The sequence below is a fragment of the Zootermopsis nevadensis genome, unplaced genomic scaffold, assembly GCF_977971745.1.
Source record: "Zootermopsis nevadensis isolate Lab colony 2312 unplaced genomic scaffold, Znev_1.0 Znev_ptg000010l, whole genome shotgun sequence".
NCBI lineage: Eukaryota > Metazoa > Arthropoda > Insecta > Blattodea > Termopsidae > Zootermopsis > Zootermopsis nevadensis.
In genome coordinates, this window is record NW_028259142.1 from 8,891,772 (window position 1) to 8,909,881 (window position 18,110).

At 41.0% G+C, this 18,110-nt stretch overlaps 1 protein-coding gene across 4 annotated transcripts in view; it reads left to right on the forward strand.

Annotated features, from left to right (window-relative positions):
- LOC110838466 (uncharacterized) overlaps positions 1-18,110 on the forward strand; it is a 163,727-nt gene that overhangs the window by 29,947 nt on the left and 115,670 nt on the right. Inside the window, exons 4-5 of one of the 4 annotated variants that reach the window (XR_015534519.1) lie at positions 4,894-5,046; positions 6,138-6,593. The exons of the other annotated variants lie outside the window; for them this stretch is intronic. The gene's annotated coding sequence lies outside the window, so the exon portion shown is untranslated. Of the gene's footprint in view, positions 1-4,893; positions 5,047-6,137; positions 6,594-18,110 lie in introns of those variants that run through there. 4 annotated transcript variants of the gene reach the window in all.

The window sequence follows — 18,110 nt, forward strand, 5'->3', positions numbered from 1 at the left end:
GTCGAGGAGCTGACCAGTGCTATCCTGGAAGCCACAGCAGCGTCCGCTCCCAAGCTTCGACCCCGCGTTGACAGGCTACCGCTTCTGCCCGCTAGTATTCGGGATGAAATACGCCTGAAGAACCGGCTGAGGAGGCGGTGGCAGGTCACGAGGGACCCCGCTTTTAAGACCCAGGTCAATCGACTCCAGAGGTCTGTGACCTATCGTCTCAACGAGTGGCGGAACGAACAGTGGAGCGACACGCTCGAATCCTTGGACTGCGAGGACCAGTCACTTTGGAAGATGACCAAGCGGGTGATGCGAGTCCCCACTCCGTCGCCCCACTTGATAGTGCCGGGAGGACTGGCTCTCTCGAACCCCGAGAAGGTAGAAGCCCTGGCCGACAGCCTTGAGGTCCAGTTCCAGCCGGTAGACAACCCGTCGGACCCGGCTGCAATTGACATGGTTAACGAGGAGATGCGAGCATAAGAGTATGCCCCCGCAAGTGAACCGAAATTAACCAGTCCCTCGGAGGTCGCCCAGGCCATCAAGGGACTCAAGGTTGGCAAGGCTCCGGGCCCCAACGGTATACCAAACAGGGTCCTGAGACATCTCCCACGACGCGCGGTAACCTTTCTCACGAAAGTGTTCAACGCGGTCCTCCGCAGGCAGCACATCCCCTCGGTATGGAAACACGCTCGCGTGGTGTCCATACTGAAACCGGGGAAGGACCCCACGCTACATTCTTCCTATAGACCCATCACTCTTCTCGACACGGTCGGCAAGCTCTGCGAGAAGATCCTCCTAACGAGGGTCCTACACGAGGTCAGCGAACGCGGGCTGCTGCGCGACGAGCAGTTTGGGTTTCGACCCAGACACAGCACGTCGTTGCAGCTGGCTCGCCTCGTCGAAAGGGTCAACAGGAACCTTGATGATAAGCGGCTAACCGGCGCGGTTTTCCTGGTCGTGGCCAAAGCCTTTGACACAGTCTGGGTTCAAGGCCTCCTATACGAACTGACCGTCCTCAACTTCCCGTCGTACTTGGTGAAAACCATCTCTTCCTACCTCGCTGACCGGACATTCCAGACGTCCTTCCAGTCGGCCACGTCCACACGTCGAGCCATGCGGGCTGGAGTTGTGCAGGGCGGACTTCTCTCTCCTGTGCACTTCAGTCTGTATGTCAACGACATACCCACTCCGTCCCGCCACGTCGAGTTAGCACAGTACGCGGACGACACGGCTCTAGTAGCCACGTCCCGTAGCCCAACGTTTTTCGTCAGGTATCTGGAGACCTACCTCAGTAGACTTGAGCTCTGGCTCAGGGCCTGGAGGATTGCTATCAACGTCTCGAAGAGCACCGCGGTTCTCTTCGTTTCGGCGAGAAGACGCATCCAACAGCCCAGAGCAGTGCAGTTTCTCGGACAGCCGATCGAATGGGTCAAAACAGCGCGGTATCTGGGGGTCACCCTTGACGCCGGGCTTACCTGGTCGGCGCACGTCAACCAGGTGGGAAAGAAGGCGGCGCAACGATTAGGTGTGCTAGGCCCGCTCATCAATAGGAGAAGTGGCCTGTCCATCAGGAACGGTGTGCTGCTCTATAAGCAGCTCATCAGTCCCAAGATGGATTACGCATGCCCGATCTGGAGGTCAGCTGCCCGCAGCCACGTCCGGAAGCTGCAAGTTCTGCAATCCAAGTGTCTTCGCATTGTTACTAACGCGCCCTGGTACGTTAGTAACAGGCAAATACATGAGGATCTGCGGGTCCCTTTCTTTGCCGACCACACCAGAGCACTGACTGAGAGATTTGACTCGAGGTTAGCTGGTGTGGGGAACCCCTTAGTCCGGCAACTCGGGAGGCACTCGTGTCGAACGAGGGCTGCCAGAGGTCGCCCAAGTGCAACCGAGGGCGACCGATGTTCAGCAGGCCAGCCGAGGCCGTCCCCAAACGACGGCCAAGTCGGCACAACGAGTGGTTAGACTACTCGGCTACCCTGACTGAGGTTTTCCGTGCTTTTCCTCAGTTGTAAGGCGAATGCCAGGGTATAACTTAATAGGGGCACGGGCCGCCACCCTCCCCCCCCCCCGATCATGGAGGCCATCAGCTGAAGTGATATTCCCTCCATGTCACAGAGGCCTTCTGCCGAAACGGCCCCTTCCTCTCTGGGTTCAAACCCTAAATTCCTTTGGACAACTTGCCTGACGGGATAACCTCCCATCATCAGCAACAGATCCCAGTTTGAATGTTCGAGGCTCCCGCCACGACGAAACCCCGCTAGCGTTAGCAAAATTTCCGGGTTTTTTTATACTAAGACCGTTTACCATTTCCAGCAATGCGCCTTGTGCGCAGGAATGGTTTCACCTAGGCAGGGACGATGCTTGCGCTTGCGCAGGCCTCCGCCCTCAGTTAGCTTTTTGGTTGGTTGGTTGGCCTATTGGCATATTCATCGCCCTGATGTCGGAGGCAGTATGACCTCTGAAACGTTGGTTAACATCGACCAGACTACACAGCGCAATAACCCAGAAGACGGATATCTTCATACTCACCGCTGTGAGAACCTCAAGTCTTATATAATTATTTTCTCCAATTAAAATGACATAATAAAATGTATCCACAGGTACTTTTTAACCTTAGCCAACAACGGTTAGTTTCTTCCTGTCACCCACTTTTACTGTTTAACGTTTGCTGGTTTCCATAACATACATAGGTCGCTTATCTTCAAATTCTTGCGAAATATCAAGAAATTTTCTATCACCACTTCACTCGACCCTCTTGAAACATGTACAAGTTTAGTACATTTTTAGAAACACATTATTTACGATATCGAAGTTCACCGATTCTTGAGGAAAAACTTCGCATCTTCCATTTTTAAATGAATGTTCCTCAAATTACAGCGGTAAAACTCACTGGAATTTTATCTTGATTCTTGTTCCTACCAGTTTGGATAAACACTATAACGAAATTAAGAATGTCAAATTGCCGTGAAGTAATCTGTGTTTTAATATAAAACTCTAAATATTTAAAGTAACAGCTCTTTGGTGGCACTACTACATGTTAAAATACATAGTTATATTCGGTTTTTAAACAAATTAAGCTTTAAAATCAAGTGCGTTGTTCATATTGAACGCAACATTAGGCATTCGTATTTCCATCGTCTTAGAATCTATGTGACCTTGATGTTTTTCTTTCTTTTTTTCAATAGTGAATTTTCGTGGATGTTGTCACATTTCTTTAAATATAATATAAAAGTATATTAGTGATATGATGATTGAAACTTAACAAATTTAAAAATGAGAATGGTTTGACCCTTAAAAAAACTACAAAAAATTTTCAGAAACAAAATTTAGAAGATACTTAAATTATTAACACCCTAAACATTATTTTAAAGAATAGAGAAATTGTTGAAAGTAATGAAACTAACTTCCGCCCTTCTCCTGACAGAACGCCTCTGGGTACGGCGGTTATCCCATATGTCAGAGGTGTGTCTGATAAATTTAGAAGAATTGGGAACCGATACAACATCAGGACAATCTTTAAAACCGGACACACTCTCCGTGGTTTATTGAGTTCCATGAGACCAAAAACAGCCGAGAGACAGACTAGGCAGTGTGTGTATGGAATACCGTGTGGTTGCGGTAGAGTGTATATCGGCGAAACCAGCAGACCTCTGGAGGTACGCTTAAAAGAACACATATATAATTTCAGACAGGGCCTGCTGGAGAAATCCAGATTGGCCCAATATGCGTACGAAGAAGTTCATCATGTCTGTTGGGATGGAGCCAGAGTATTATTAACAGAACCTAATACCATCTACAGAAAATACAAGGAGGCGGCACACATGGCACTACTCGCCAACCCTATCAGCCAGCCTAGTTTGGATTTATCTCCTATTTGGATACCTGTAATTTCTGAAGAAATCCAAGTTGGGCATCGAGTTTCGAGCTGATTTTCATGTGTATTTATTCCCACCTTTTGTGAGTTTTTGTTTTTTTGGCTTTATCGTGTTTATGAATTTTGATTTATACATACTATTCTTTTACGTCCCACGGATGGATGGTGTGATAATGCCTTTTTATTCTGGGACTTTCACTTTTTACTTTGTCCGGAGATAGGGATTAGCTCTATCTAGTGGGCCCAACTGAGTAGAAACCTGAAGACGGAGATAGATTCCCATCTCCGAAACGTCGTTTTACGTTTTATATTTACTAGACGATGGATAATATCCAAGAAAAATTTTATTCAATTGACTCTTCACCATCGTCAAGAAGTTTTAGATTTGATATTAATGAGTAACAGTCGCTATGTGTCAATACCATAAATACGTATTTCTCAACCGGTGGTCCCAACATGTACCTACGTGGACTGCGAGTTCAGTTATATTTTTATTTTTATTTATTCGCCTAAACTGCTCTTAGTTTCAAGGTATTTTAATTACATTTCTGAGGAAATTACAAAAGTAACCTACTTTTAGCAGGCTTGTTCTTGTGAGATGGAGGGTGTTCAGTGTTTGAAAAGGTCTTGTTAAGACAGTACAAGGTATATAAAAATATTAGTCATTTAATCACCTCCGCACGCCTTTATTGTATATTAATAGCCCGTATAGATACAAATTTTACACTTATCTTAGTTTCCCATCACCGGAAAAGGATTGGCGACCTCTATCTTCCTCATTCTGTCCAAAGGAATGTAGGACAGAAATGTCAAATTGATCACGATCACTTCCATTCAGGCACTTACTTACTCACATTAATTATATTTTCATCTAATTTTTAATTTGTGTACTTGAACAATTTCATTAATAACCAATGGTTCAACGTCTTGATGAGCATAAGAAGTTCCTTAACAGTGGAATCAATTTTTAGGATTAATAAATGTCTCCAATACCAGTTTTCGCTAATGTAGTTCTTTTTTCTCAGATGGGCTCAGTGGCAATTATTCGACAAACTACTCCCTGACCACGTTACAGAACGGTGAACTGTATGTGATTCCGCAAGCTTATGACGTGGATTTCGATGTGAAGTTGATGAAAGTGCACTTGGAGAACCTTTTCAACGGGAATAAATTTCTCGGTGAGGTCTTATATACTGAACAAGAACATACTTATAAGTACGTCTGCATATAGGAATTCAATTAGGGACTTCCAATTCAACAGCGAAAAATTTTGCAAGATAATAAAGAGAAAGAATTCATGGGATCCTCTTTTTAACTGAAATCATAACGAATATTTTGAACAGGAACAACTGAACTGATAAATATTAGGAAAGGGGGAGGAATAATGCAAAACAAGAACACGTCTGGACAACAAGAGCAATGAAGTAAGTACAAAGTGTATGACAGTTCAGAATGAAGAACATCATACCGTCAAATTTACGGTGGAAAATTGACACTAACTTCTATAGTAAACACAGCCTATGTGAAACTAATTATTATATAAATATATGTGGTCTTTTGGCTCAGAAAAATGTTGAAGGTGCCTGCTTGGACTTATTCAATTCAATTCAATTCACTTAATTCATTTAAGTGCTTGACAACAGCCAGGTAATAATAAATACATAATATGAATAAAAGCGAATCCGGATTGCTATATGAAAAATGTCTAGTCACTTAATAATTTAGACTGTTTGTTAATCTATTTTGATAGGCATTTCCGTAATCACTTATTTGGGATGTTATTTAGAGATAGATTTATAATTTTCGGAAGGAAGTGGCCCTTTAAAATATATCCGAAGCAAGAAATCTTTACATGAAAAATATATTCAAGTTACTTAAGGAGCAATAATTTCAGAAAATAGTAATGTTTTTGCTGTTATGGTAGCTTGCCCTTGAGCATCATGTTCGATGTCACTGTATTTCATTATTAAATTCCCAGTAAATGGCTAATGTAATGATCTAAGTGCACCACATGGAAATTCAGTCTTGTAGTAACGATGGAAAGAAAATACACACATGGCTTGGGGTGTTTTGTTATAGAATTCTGTTTTGCAGCACTAACTCATTATATTTAACGAAACATTTATATTATTTGTTCAAAAGCGAAATGTGACACTTCGTTAACTAATAAAATAAGAGGCTAATCATATTATAGTAATTATGTAATTAGTGAAATAGGCCGGTTTGTAAAACAGAGAGTAGTCAGTTGCTGACATTTGTGTCTTTACAGGTGACAACATGAACACATTTCTCAATGAAAACTGGCGTCTCGTCATTGATGACCTTGGCAAGCCTATGTCCCACGCCTTAGGCAGCATAGTGCACAGAATTCTTTTGAACGTTTCCAAGAAAATTCCATTCAAAGAACTGTTTGCCGAATGAGTCAGAACCGTTAACTGCATGTTTTAGAAGTTATATGTTACATTCGAACGTATATTCTCCATTATAACCGTTCCAGCTTTTCGAACCGGATTACTCTGCTTCTCAGTGTATTCGACCCAAGGGTCGCTTGATCGAAAAGAGATCATAGAGGCAGATAATTAGTTCTGAAGTCTATAAGTCCGTCCAGTACAACAGTTTCTTCCAGACTCTCTGTCAAAAATAGACCTTCTGATATGTAGTTATACAGAATTAAAATATTTTCTAATAAAGAATACAAATCATGTGTAGCAAAACTTCTCTTTCACTGGCGTCTACTTTATTAAATCATTTCATAGAGAATGAATAGCCTTGCCTCTAGGCTGTACACCTGCATTCACACAAAACTCAACACCTGTGTCAATCTCAACTCGTATGAACCATGTCTACTCTCTTAAAAGGCAACTCCACAATACTAAAATTGAGAAAACAATATCATGACCCACCCACGCGGCCTTCGTTCAAAAGAATAAATAAAGTACAAAAACACTTTGAAAGAATGTAACATTTGGGATTTGTGAAACTCATTAATCTTGCAAGTCATAGATGGCAAACAGATGCCAGACATCACCAATAACAGAATCCAGAAATCAGGAACTACCACATGTCACAAGTCATGAATGTCTAACTATTATAAAATACCAACAATAGAAGTGAAGTGAGCGCACGGACACCAAAATAAATTTTGCCCCGTTATACCATATGTATGTTATGTTTCCAATCAGGTACAATTACTTTATGACTGTGTCCATATTTAACAATATCACCTTTCCTATTACAGAATTCAAATACGCTGGTGTTAATGTTAGAATACAACTGACTTTATACAGAACAAAATTTATGGTTGACTAGAGTTTGAAGTTCCTTGAACTGATTCCTTTACTGGAAACAACATATAGAAGTTTTTATATTATTTTAATATGTGTTTTCCTGTTTCTTCATGTTGTTGCTATGCTAAGTATTCTTAGATTGTTATTTAACAGCTGAAGTAAGTGTGTGTGTGTGCGTGCATTCATGAACGTTTGTGTGTATCTACTAAAAACTCTAGTTATTCCTCTCATTGACACATTTTGTCTGTAATATGGAAGAAATGCGTTACAACATATGGCGAGTGGATGGCGTCATTTTACAATGTGCAATTCGAGCAACTACGACAAATGCCTGCTTGTTATACCGCTTACAGGGCATAAGATGTTTCTTACGTTAACTACCACTGCAAACTAAGTAAGAAAGCGTATATAATTCTTCGTTTGGATGTTATCCACGGCCAAAATGTTGTTCAATTACAATCACAGTGTTTCTTTAGTTGGTTCACAAATGTGTCTTCAGATGGTAGGACAACACCGCACTGTGTTGGGTGCCGTGGGGTAGCAAGTCTCAGACATTATCTCCGTGAACAACAAAGTATATTTTGTTTACCCAATCGAAGACAGGCGTAGAACCAACTGGTATGGATTTAATTAAAATACTGACATGGACAAAGTAATGAAAACACCTCACTATCGTTATAAGCCGTAAAATATATATATGTAGGCACATTAGATTGTTCACATATATTTAGATTCAAACCACTATAAGAAACCACCATTACTTATGCATATAAAATCATGCATACAAGCAAAACTCATGTGGATATCCATTCAAAAGTTGGCTGTTTTCTGGGTTTTCAACCGTGTAGTCTGGTAGAAGTTTAACGATGTTTCGGAGGTCTTTGCTGCCTACATCATCGCCGTCTATATAACTAACTAGATGGCTTACTGAAACCAAAGGATCATCACCGAATAACCAAAGCCCTTCACCAGACCCTGTCCTGGGCCCACAAAATCCAGTCTCCTTTAACTCCTATCTCACATAGATCACGCTGACATTATCCTCCCATCTACGTCTAGGTCTCCCCAGCGGTCTCTTCCCTTCAGGCTTCCCAACCAATACCCGGTGCACACCTATCGTCCCATCCATGCGCGTCACAAGCCAGCCCGTCTCATTCTTCGCTTAATCACACTGAAAATATTGGGGGAGGAGTATATAACTAAGCTCATCATTATGCAGTTCTCTCCATGCCCCATCGTCTTCTCTCCTATGCCCAAACATCTTCCCCAACACCGTATTCTCAAACACCTTTAATCCCTGAGAGTGAGAGACCATGTTTCGCACCCATGCAAAACAATAAGCAAAATTAATGTTTTGTACATTTTAATCTTAAGGTTTTTATAAATCAGACGGGAAAACAAAATATTTTGAACTGAGAAGTAGCACGCATTTCCGGAATTTAATATCCTTCTAATTTCCTCATGAATATAATTTTAATTTATATCTGTTGTTCCCAAATATTTGAACTTGGTTACACTTTCAAATGATTTATTAGTCAGACTAATATTATTTTGCCCGCTTGTCTGTCAGCGGGATACTAAAACTGAGGGGAGCCCATGGCAGAACGGGGAACTTAATTTTTGAAGGCATGCATTATTATTTAGTGTTCTGTCTGACGACAGGTCCATTGTTCTGCCCAAAAAGTGTTCGCCAGTTTTCCCTATTCTCAGCTTCTCGTTTTAACTCCTGAAACTTCATCTTCTTTCCATGTTTAAGATCGTCAGGGACAAAATTAAAGATAAACACGTGGAGGAACCTTGTGTGGTTTTATTGTCTATTTGAGATTTATAATGAGTTATTAGTTTAGTTCTAAGAGTTACAGTTCTTTAAATATTAAATTCTTTACAAGAATGTAACTTGCCCCATTTTGCTCGGTACGCTGGGCAAGATGGAATATGATTGATATATGTTTGAAAAGTTGTAAGAAGACATAGATTATCTAATAATTTTGAAGTAGGATATAAAAATGTTTTAGTATACAATGTAAAATGTCGTAACTTTACACATTTGAAATATACTTAGGCCAAGGGCAGACGGCACACGTGTGCACCTCTTCATCATCGTCACTATCAACCCCTGCAGAGGAGTTATGGGCCCATTTCAAGCAATACGAATACCGGATCCACCCTTCAATGGAGTTCGAATAGACATCGCCACATTACTGGCACTCGTCATTTGATCCTCTTCTCTGGGTACCCCATTCTGCCCTACCCCATTCTGCCCTGAGTATACTATTTCAAATTTGGATTTTCCCACCAAAAATTACATCATGAAAATAAATAAATATATTGTGTTTAAGATTTTCAAGAAAATACCTTGTAGCATGCATCATTCAGCAAAGTGGATATGAGTAATGAATAATAGGTCTTACCTTCACTGGGCGTTGAAAAAATTTGTAAAATGTAGGAGCAAAATCCAGCATGGGTAATTGTTTCAGAAATCGTAACCACAAAATGGCGCTGACTGACATGACATGACTCTGTGCTGTATGCTAATGATATTTCCCCCGGTTCTGATAGATCGCAACGCATTGCAAAGAAAACAAAGCCGATACGCTGTTCTGGCCCGTGGCCCCGTTATGCCCTGGGCTCCCCTACTTATATTTTTCTGAATTTATTTCTAGGCCAACTTTTCTACTAGCTTCTAGTGAAACTTCTGTTGTTCCTGTATATTGTATTTATTTCTTCACCCAATAATCTGACAACATGAGTATATGCTAATAGCTGATGTGTCCTATTCAATTGCAAACCCTCCTGCCTATCTTGGACATCCGACTATAAGGCAAATTTAAAGGGCAATAGGGACAGAATATCTCCTTGCTTCTCACTGTTCTTGATGGAAAATAAATTACACAAATATTTACAGGTACGAATTTTGCTACTGTAAAAACATAGATGAATTTCACTTTAGAGCCAAAAGTTATGGAATGACATACAGAAGATTTCCTAGAGTACCATCAAATATCGAGTAAGATTTTAGATATACTAGGCTATGATGTATGTCTTCATTGATAACACTTTCTTTGAATTCTTCAGCGAGTACACGATCTCAATATCAAAGGAAACAGAAACATTCTTTCAGTTGTAAGACTTGAGGTTCTCACAGCGGTGAGTATGAAGATATCCGTCTTCTGGGTTATTGCGCTGTGTAGTCTGGTTAACATCGACCAGACTACACAGCGCAATAACCCAGAAGACGGATATCTTCATTCTTTCAGTTCTTGCCCTTCCCTTACAGATATCCCTGAATAGCTGAAAAATTCTTGTTTTTAATTTAACTTCAATGCTTTCATAATCAATTTAATAAGTTCAATTTAATAGTTTTCAATAATTATTTCTATCCACATTACACGTAAAAATCTTTTTGACCAATTAGATTAACGTAATAAAATCTTCTCGGACAATCAGCCGCGGAGAGTGACGGTCCCTGAAACGTCGGTTTTATTGTTTTTTGATGCGGCTGATAGCCCGAGAAGATTTTATTGAGTTATGTCGCCGTGAAAGCTCCAGATCATATAGACCAGCGTTTCTCAACCCTCTTACCCTTGCGCAACCCTTGAAATAATATTCATGTCTCAGGGAATCCCTACACAAAAATTATTATATATCATTATTAATATCTTTCTTCCTCTTTTATAAACTTAAAGTTCATAAGGAAAACAGTATATTTTTTCTATGGAAGACTTGAGGTTCTCACAGCGGTGAGTATGAAGATATCCGTCTTCTGGATTGTTGCGCTGTGTGGTCTGGTCGATGTTAACCAACGTTTCAGAGGTCATACTGCCTCCGTCATCGCCCTGATGACGGAGGCAGTATGACCTCTGAAACGTTGGTTAACATCGACCAGACTACACAGCGCAATAACCCAGAAGACGGATATCTTTATATTTTTTCTGATAGCTGGTTTAAGCAAAAAATAACTTAGGTTTTTCTCAAGTTTATTGACAATACAAGAAAACCTGAAATCATTATGCCTATTCAAGAGACCTCATAAGGGGGTTTTCATTCACACAAAAAATTAACCCCATATCTCTAAACACACAAAATAAACATAAATAACCAAAAACCAATAACATATAAACAGAACGAAAACTACAACATCTTAATCGTTTATTGACAATGTTGAAAAGGCATATAATAAATCAAGGTAAAATGTTCACATGAACAAATATATGTGTCAAGGAAAGGTGAAAACGTCTTTAAAATCGATGTCGGGTGTGGGGAGGCAATCGCGCCCAAATGAGCGACAGTTTCTGTCGAAGTAATTTCAAACTTCAATAACTCGGCTAAAAATGGACATAGTGCCGCCATAGTAGTCTGATTTTAAAGAGAAAGGATGAAAGTTTGTGCAAGTACCGCTTCGACATTCATGGCGGCCGGACGTCGCGAACTGTGCACGCGCAAATTAAACCCACGATTTTCGACTTTCCGGATTCGACACGTGTTCATAAACGGGATCATATCTCAGAGACTAATTATCCGATCCGAGTGAACAAAGTGCTGTTTTGAAGAGGAGTTTATATGTTATAACTCATCCTGGCTTCCAAGTGTGTATCTCAGTAACTCAAAAAGATACGAGGCTGTGAATTTGAAAACGTTTGAAAATTTCCCGATTTTCTTAAAATGTCGCGATATATGAGGGCAAAATACAACCAGAATTATAAAAATCGGGCACGAATGCGTAGAGCATAAAATTCCAAAGAAGATGACACCGAAAACTCTGGGCTTGGACCCAAAACCAACTCGCAGTACTGCCGCGAATATAGGCAACGTAAATTTTGTTTAATTTCAATATACTATACACGATTGACGTTTTCACGAAAATAACTGCGGCAGTGTCCGACACTGCCTATCAATTTTTGAAGCCAATTTATATAATAAAATTTACTTTTCTATTATGAAACCTGTGCTTGTCTTTTGGTACACAAATACTTAATTCGGGATCGAGCTTTATATAAACACACGGATTTCATCTTTATCTGAAAGGAGACGATTTCTGTCTTTGTTCTTGATACTTGTTAAATAAGAAAAAGCTTGGTCACACATGTAAGAGGTTGAGAACTGCAGCAATATATTTATTGTTTTCCTATGAATAGCAGAATAATCTTCTTCCATAGAAATCCAGAACTTGTCCGGGATAGGTCAGTAAATATCATCTTGAGTGTACGGTCAGATTGCAGCTCATAAGTTTCTTCCTCTTCTCTTAAAGTCAAGTTCTCAGGATGAGCAGAAGATTCAGAGTATGGATCCCTCACCCAATCATACACTTGTGTTGAAAGGGAAGGAAAATAATGTTTGATTTTGATCAACAGTTCTTCCAGGTGGGTTTCAATAAGACTTGAAATTTGCTGATATCCTTCTTTACTTTTAATCCCCACCATATTTGAAAAATCTCAAGATTCCCTTTTGCAACATGATTTTTCCAAAGAATCAATCTTCTTTTAAATTCAAGAATCTTGTCACTTGATGTCAATATATTTTCTCCAGGGCCTTGCAGTGACTTGTTTAGCTGATTCATGTGATGAAAAATGTCTGCTAAGTAGGCTAGACTCTGCAACCATTTTTCATCATCAATGCACTTGGCAAAATCTTGCTTATTGCTTAATGTATGTCATATATAAATTTGGTTGTGTACTCTTTACAGTGATCTGTGGTTGCCTAACATCAGGTTTTCACGACCACAGTCCTTACCTTTCTAGCTCTATTAGGACAACATTTTTACTACAAATATTCCTTAATACTATTGTACATAATTTTTCCTTATTACTACCGGGCCTTCTACCCCAGTGACAGTTCTAAATTCCTAATTTTGCCCTGTCTTTTGCATCTCATTTTGTACAGAATATTCCCTACATTCCTGACGTCCATATCCTTCGTACAGCTTATTATTTTCTTGAAGGTGAACACTTTACAAACGTTAAACCACATATTCCTCAGAAACCTTTCCCTCAACCTCCGCATTGCCATACACTTTAATAGTATGTGAATCTCACTCTCCTCCTCCCCACATAATGAGCGTAATTTTTCATCCGTGCCCCCCCCCCCCCTCAACCCTCCGACAACAGAGCATAATCTATGTCACTGCACCCCAGCTGGCTGACAAAAGTAAAATCGCGTTTTGTGTCCTCGCCGTATTTTCCATTCGACATTTCTAGCAGGTTCCTCTCACAGAAATTGGCGACCATCCTTCCTTCCTCATTACACACTCGATCATTACTCGATCTACCACAAAACAGATCATCATAGCCTTTCTCCACCTCATAACAGCCCCACGTCTGTGTCAGCTTTAATTCTTTCGTCCTGGTGACCAGATAAATGTACACATGAAGAACGACCACCCGAAAATTCCACACAGCAAAACCCCAATGTCATGAATGTAAACATGAAAAATACCCACACGAAAAATTTCTTATACGGAAAAATTCTCACACGGACGAAAGCTCACACAGAAAATACGCATATAGAATACTTCCCACATTACTTTTGGTTTACAAAATACAAATTTGGCCAAAGGAGACCAACGGTAGGTTAGGTTAGATTAGGTTAGTATGTATACTATGTTTGAACTTCACTTCATAGCAAGCACATATCGCTTTATTAAGAGTGTATAAGTTGATAGTATTGTGAATGTAAGAATTTTTTTATGTGCGTATTTTTCTGTGGGAGCATTTTTCCGTGTGATCATTTTTCATGTGTGGGTTTTTTCTGTAAGCAATTTTCTTGTGGGCTTTTGTCATGGAATCGTTTCATCCCTACCCGACTGTTCATGAACCCCACTACTAAAATTTCCGTCTCAGCGAACTGATCACTCAAACTCTTCATGTTTTCCTCCACCTTGAGATTTATGAGCCGGGATAGCTCAGTCAGTATAGTGACTAGCTACGGGCTGGACGACCGAGGTTCGATCCCCGACGGGGGCAGAGGATTTTTCTTCTAGCCTCTGCGTCCAGACCGGCTCTGGGGCCCACCCAGCCTCCTCTACAATGGGTACCGGGGTCCTTTCCCAGGGGTAAAGCCGGCCGGGGCGTGATGCTGACCACTCACCCCCATCTAGTGCCGAGGTCAAGGAAGAGAGGAGCTATACCTCCACTCACCCCAAACGCCTACATGGCGTATAGTGGGACAAACTTTACTTTTTTACTTACCTTGAGATTTGGCGCGCATTATGTACAAAGTCCATACATATCTTTACATACAGGCTTCTGTGCCCTCTCACGCCTACTCATATTACCTCCTTCATACCCGTTAGTATTTCAATTACCTTTCTGCTCATTCCCTCATTGTGCAGATTACTAGTCCTACCCTCAATAAACTTGCCACACTAACGTAGGTCTATGTTGGGCCACTGCTGTCCCTTGCTCCTCCTCTCGCCTAGCCAGACATATCAGAGGACTTCGTAAGCCAGCTCCACATTTTGTATTGTCTACAGACCCTCTCCCCTCTGGTTTACTTGACAAGCCAATATCTTCCGTGCGACCAGTTGGTCTCGCCCGCCCCGCGGCGGCTTCACACCACCGAGGCGTGGTCATCACATCTTGCGGCGCGGTGTTCGACCCCTCCCTGCCGCCCGGCTCAGCGTGCATACTTTCGGGCTGTTTTCACCTTTCACCCGGGCTCCTTTACTGGGTATTGGCATCCCGTCAAGTTTTCCCTGTTTTCTGATGAGTACTTCCCTTTGTGCTCGCTGTCCTTCTGACCACAGGGGTGTCCACACTCCTGTCCTCCGTTTCCAGTTGCACATTCCTCGACAAGTATTCCAGGACATCACCTCCCGTCTACCACCAATTTATCTTTCTTCAAAACTGCCTTGTTTCCTCCCCTCTTAGCGTCCCGTAAATAGGGAAACAGCTCCTTCTAAACTTCCTTACTTCCGGAGCAAAATCCTCGTCTACCCGTATGTTGGAGCCGATCAGGTACTTGGTGTTCCTGCTGCGAAATTCGTAAATTTAACCAAAATTGGGCGCTCCCCCCTACTTCGTCCCAGCCTCCTACGTAATACATGTTTCCTTTCGGAATCTCTAGTTTCATCATTTCCTACAACAATGTGCACACCATGTCAAACGTGCCGAACTAACCCTCCTCTCCCTTCTACGCCAACCCGAAAATAAGTATATTGATCTTCCGGTTCCCTTCTTTCAGCTGCCACATTTTACCGTCCATCGTCTGCTGTCTTTCCTCCAACTCTTTAACTACCTGGTTGATCTGTCCCCTATCTTTTGATTATGCTTCCCCAACAGTTCTTTAAAAACTTTGTTCTCCCACGCTTGGCTCTTCACATGTGATGATATCTGGTCGATCTTCTCTTAGTCGACTGGCAGCCCTGGGTTTAGTTCTGCTCCTCCAACTCTTTAACTACCTGGTTGATCTGTCCCCTATCTTTTGATTATGCTTCCCCAACAGTTCTTTAAAAACTTTGTTCTCCCACGCTTGGCTCTTCACATGTGATGATATCTGGTCGATCTTCTCTTAGTCGACTGGCAGCCCTGGGTTTAGTTCTGCTCCTCCAATGACCAAAAGAGTCGACAGTACCAGACCCAAATATCACATCTGCTGTCCTGCCATCTCATCATTCCAGCTCCCTTCCGAGTGCTTCCTTTTTCTACTTGCTGCAAACGCTCCTATTCTGGCCACATAGCTTTCGACAGTAGCACACATCCTTCCTCGAGCTACAGAAACACATCCTCTCACCACCGTACTTACGACTCAACCCTAGACAGTTATTAATCGTCATTACAGGCATAAAAAATTCTCTTGCACTAACTGTGAAGTGATCTGGCTACAATTCATAGTGAACTTGAAGATAGTTAGATTCTGGGCCAAACATATAGTCCAGAGATAAGAATCGACATCGGTGAACATTTCAGAAATTGTTAAGAAGTGAGGCTTAACCAATAATTTGGTGTTAAAATGATGGTGACTGATTGTGAAAGTAAAAATACCAGGATTCTAAACTAGAGAATTAAGAACTATGAGTTTCAAGTATTATCCGATTGTATAAAATCCGAACGAATTTGAATGAAATTCGGTCGGCCAATCTCCAGTTATTACGCGTTATTTGCACGAAGTGCATATTGAAAACGCATTACTGCCTAACCATGTCTGCTGTCTGTCAATTTGGGAACCGCTGGACAGATCTGGTTGAAATTTGATGTGAAAGTTGTGTTCCATGTTTCAGACCATTTTGACTAGGAAATGCATGAGACAAATATTTACCAATACGGACAATACTGTAGATTTCATTAAAACACAAATTTATTAGCCCAAGTTATTTCATGGTTATACTAAATTAAATTAAATTTAACTTTGACAGAAAAGTGGTAATAAATAATCGTTTTATGCAGTTCCTAACAGTGATATTCCTCCATATTCACTATTCACATTTATTGTATTTTCTTACAGAAAGCTACAATAATACATTCCTTTAACTGCTATGGCAATTCTCTTGATACTGTTTTCAAAGAACCTAACCAATAGGGACTCGTAACATTCCAAATTCCAAATCTCATATAAATTTCCGTTTCTTAGGTCGTTTCAAGACGCCTGTTCTTCTCCGAAACGCCCTACAATATTTCTTTAAGTTGGGGAATTGTTAGCCCCCAAACAAATCCACAAGGAGGGGAACGCCCCTTGGTTGCTGACGTGACGTTCACGCTCCTTCACGATTTTCTGCTCCATGACAGTACTAGACTGCGGCAGAATGTAAAAGCATTATGATAAACTATGCAACAATTGCAAAACAACAACTGCCTTTAATCATGGATTAGAAATTAAGGGTTTTTTATTTTCCTTACGTGGTCAAGGACGGTTTCATTAATTTACCAATGGAGAATTCTTAATAAGAACGAACTATTTCGGCTCACATTTTGTTATCTGATTGGAATGACACTTCACCCTTCTTTCAATCAAGTTTAAAAGGTCACAAATTATACTTTGTGTATAAAAGAAAAGGTACATAAGGTAACATGAAATCGTAGGCAAAACGGGGCAAGAAGGAACATTTCACCTAACCGCCAGAGAATTTAGATGGAACAACTTCACGAACCATCCGCCTTATTTTCGCTGAATACGGTTTTCAGACCTGCATGAAAACGTGTTGTTTAAATTTTTCATTCTGACGCCTTATGAAAGTAAGAAATTTATTTCCTCTCCAAATTTGACAACATAAATTAACGAATATTAAAAACCGATAGTAAGAAATTAAAATTACGCCACGAAGGAACTAACAGCGCATTACATTCAGGATGTTAGGTAAGACTCAGTTCAGAATTTTCTGCACAACCGTCTCATGTCTAAAACCTGTTATATCATAAGGCGAGTAAATAGTCTCTCTCTCACTATACAAGGAATATAATTTCAGATTACAGGCAGCTATCGGCTTACGAACGAGTCCCGTTCCAAGACATTCGTTGTATGTGTATCTTGAATTCCTGAGCTTTTACGATACGCAGCGATTTTAAAGCATTAAAACCATATAATAAACATCGAATGGTCTACACAGTCCACAGACCAGGAGAAAAGCCCTGCTAGGAATTTGATACACGCGCATGCGCAAGATTTCGCGGTGAGTGACGACCTATCCTAAAAGCATTCGTTCCACAACCACTTAACGAACAACAGACAACAGGTTTTCATGCCTGGGTACAAGTTTAAGATTACCTCACAGTGGCACAGTTATTTAATCTAGAATATTTTCACCACACCCTCAGAACACATTACTATAAGCCATTCTTAAATGCTTGATGTTTTCAGTCTGTGTGTAGTAGTGTAAAACTCTGACGTATCACACTTCCCACCAATAGCAGCCCTCTAGTCCAGCTGATATGAAACATTCTCCCTGCACAGAAACAGAAACGATTTTCCCCCCGCAGGGCTTTGCTCCTGGTCTGTGGACAATAAAAGTGGTATTCAACCATTTT